The sequence below is a fragment of the Poecilia reticulata genome, linkage group LG1, assembly GCF_000633615.1.
Source record: "Poecilia reticulata strain Guanapo linkage group LG1, Guppy_female_1.0+MT, whole genome shotgun sequence".
In the NCBI taxonomy this organism is placed as follows: Eukaryota; Metazoa; Chordata; class Actinopteri; order Cyprinodontiformes; family Poeciliidae; genus Poecilia; species Poecilia reticulata.
Genome location: NC_024331.1, coordinates 6,108,461 through 6,111,721, shown reverse-complemented (window position 1 = coordinate 6,111,721; position 3,261 = coordinate 6,108,461). Strand labels below are relative to the sequence as shown.

The following is a 3,261-nucleotide window of genomic DNA, read 5'->3' as shown; positions in this document are numbered from 1 at the left end:
ATGACATAAAAGTAAAAATAAATAAATAAAGGTTGATAAAAAAAAAAGTTAAAACCCATTCTGTGTTGTTTTTGTAATTGATTTTGTACAGTTTTGTGATATAGAAAGACATTTTTTTTTATGGAGAACGGTGTCAAACGTTCAGATTCTTTTAGGAATGATACAATTGCAGCTGTTCACATTTTATACTTGCCATAAAAATGACATAAAAAAGGAGTTCCACAAGCTTGTATTCCCGGCCCAGTGGTGTTGTTTCAGAGCAGGATAGAATGAGGGTTATTTTGTTCCTCTTCAAGCGTAAAACAAAACCGAGAAAACTGTCATTCAGATGACTGGAAAAGATTTGATAACACAGCCTTTTCTGAGATTCAGATATCAGTAATACTCAGTCTTCCTAATCTGGGGAAAAAAAAACAAAAAACCTGTGTTGATAAAAAGCTACCTTTCTGGGACTTTTCTGTAAGTTATCATTTTTATACAATGTCTGAATTGTCAAAAACATTTTTTTTTTCTCAGTGCTTCTGCTTGTGTTTCTAGTGAGAGGAATGATGCTACCCATCTGCCCTGCTCCCCAGAAAAAGTGGGAATCACCATAGCAACCGCATTGCAGTTGTGAAACGATAACAGATTTCAGTTTTAGCATTTTATATAAAAGAACATAATAAGAAGAATTCAGACTTTTTCAGGTCTTAATTATCAGAGGTGTGGACTCGAGTCATATGACTTGGACTTGCATCAAGTCTGAGTCTTGACTTGAAAAAATGGCTGCACTGATGATGTCGTTCGGCTTTAACGTACAAACTTCTTTTTTGTCATGCTATTTTAAAACGTACATCTTGTTAGTTCAAGATTGCTGATGGATGGTGAGCGGGGGTCCGGTTCAGAAAGCGGGTTCTGTACCTGAACTCAGGGACAGAACCCTGTCCCTGAGTTCAGGTACAGGGTGCCGCCTTAAGATGTCCGCCTTGGGAAATCACATTGACAGTTTTTCACAGAAATTTATTTTCTGGAAACATAAAATTTAACTAGATTCAAAAGCTTATTGAAAGGACACAGTTGTGCTACCAAGTTATTAATAGGCTTACTATAAGTAAATTGGGAAGTAAACACCTTTGTTCAGGTTCCAACCCAATCTTAGGTGTTTCTTCAACGGTAGAATCTGATGTATGTATAATGGTCGGTGGATGGGCAAACACGGACTTCCCCAATCTTGACATCATCACTCCTAAAAATTTTAACACCTCCTCGAGGATAGCACATGTGAATTTTATCCGCACTTATTCCCAAAAGGCAGGGCGTTTGTTGGCAATGACCTATGAGTTAATCGGCACCACAGAATTCCCCAAACTTTGCAACAAGGTGGTCAAAGCTGGCTGTGTGGGGGCGATTCTTATAAAGCCAGAAATGTGCAGGTTGCAGCCTCCTTGCATCATGTAGCTCTCTAATGGCTGGGCCAGACACAGTTGTGTGAATTTTCCTTAAAGAACCAGAGCCAAGCAATCTCCTTTCCTGTCATTCCTCCATTTGTCTGTCTTACCGCCCTTATCCAACTGCGGGGAACACTCCTCTTTTGGTACATATGGGATCTGTGTGTTTTTGTGCGTCCGTGAAGTGTCAGGTCAATGCAGAAAACAAGATAGAGGAAAAGACAGAACGAAGAGAGAAGCGCTTGGAAGTCAGTCAAAAGTGAAGAAAGAGAGAGGAATGTAGGATTTAGGGAAGAAATTTTGTAGAAGACAGAACATAAATTTTATAGATGTGACAAAATCCTGGGCCAATCAGTAATTTTTTTTCTGCATTTTGCATCGTGTTGCAACCACAAAGTTCAATATATTTGATCAAAATTTCATGTGACCAATGATAAAATTTGGTCTTTAAACTTTTGCTACACATTAGAAATCTACTTTTTACAGCAATACCCCTTACCTGGGGTATTTCTCTACCGGCATCGTACATCCAGTAACTAAAGCTTTGGCCCATTTTTCTTTTCAAAAGTCTCAAAAATCTCAGCTCGGAAGGGAAGCACTCTGGAACAGCAACGTTTCCAAGGTATGCCAAAGAGTTTCAATGAGACTGAATTCAAGAATGATCTTTGATGTAAACCACTCCATTATAGCCGGAGCTGTATGTTTAGGGGTTGTTGCCCTGCTGGGCAGCGAACCTCCAGGCCACTCTCAGCTCTATTTACAGTATTTAGCTCCATCCATCGTCTCGCACCAATTTCCCTGTCACTGCTGCAGAGAAGCATTCCCACAGCAGTGGTTGAACGAGGTGGGGCTGGTGTGTTTGGGGTGAAATTTTTTATCTAATCTGATCAAACTGTATCCTCAACATGACTTGTAGCAAACTTCAAATGGGACTTGTTATATTTTTCTTCTTACCACCCTTCTATGAAAGCCAGCTTTGTGGACAGCATGGTAATAGCTGGTTTGTCAACATGCTGTTCCACCTGAGAGTTTCCAGGTCTCTTTTAGTGGTTTTTGCATTTGTTTCTGCTTTAAACTTTCTCCCCGTTTTGTTTGCTGCTTGGTTTTCAGGAGGCTGTTTGTTCTCTAAGCAGTCCCTCCAGGATTTCTTGATTGGTTGTTGTGACTTTTTGCAATCAAAATCAAAGATTTTTTTGGTGCTACTTTAGGAATATTTGTGAGGAATTTTGCAATATTTTTTCCTAAGTAAACCCCTTCCAAAATCTACATGAAGACAAAAAGATAAACTAAAAAAGCAGCAGTGTTGTTGAAGTGATGATGTGTAAAATCAACTTTTTTTTAACTTTACACCATGTTATAATGTTATTCTCTCATCGTAAACATACCTGGAGTGCTGCTTTGATTCTGTCATGCTTATTTGAGAAATCTTTTAGTTTCCCATGGCAACCGTTGAGATATTCACCTTCAAGGACGAAGCCCCTCTTCTGAGCTAAAGTTTCCAAGCTTCTGAGCTTCAGCGACTCCCCCTGTGAGGGTTCTTGCATAAACCAGCCAGAGAGACACTGAATGGAATCCAAAAATAATCTTAATTTATTACAAAAAAGTTCAAAAATAATTAAACAATGAAGAACTGGGCCCAAAAACTGAGGTCAACATAAACTCCAACTCAGGTAGTAACACAAAGAACTCAAGCACAAAACTGACCTAACAAACAAGACATGAGGGGAGCTTAAATAGTGGCTGATCAGACCACAGCTGACACACAAGGGGTAATTAAACATACAAAAACTTAAATAAATACTAATCAATACAACACCAAATCTTTAAATTAAAC

General features: G+C 38.8%; 1 protein-coding gene across 1 annotated transcript in view; it reads left to right on the top strand.

Annotated features, from left to right (window-relative positions):
• LOC103475290 (zinc finger protein GLIS2-like) overlaps positions 1-3,261 on the top strand; it is a 39,374-nt gene that overhangs the window by 773 nt on the left and 35,340 nt on the right. The window lies entirely within an intron of this gene.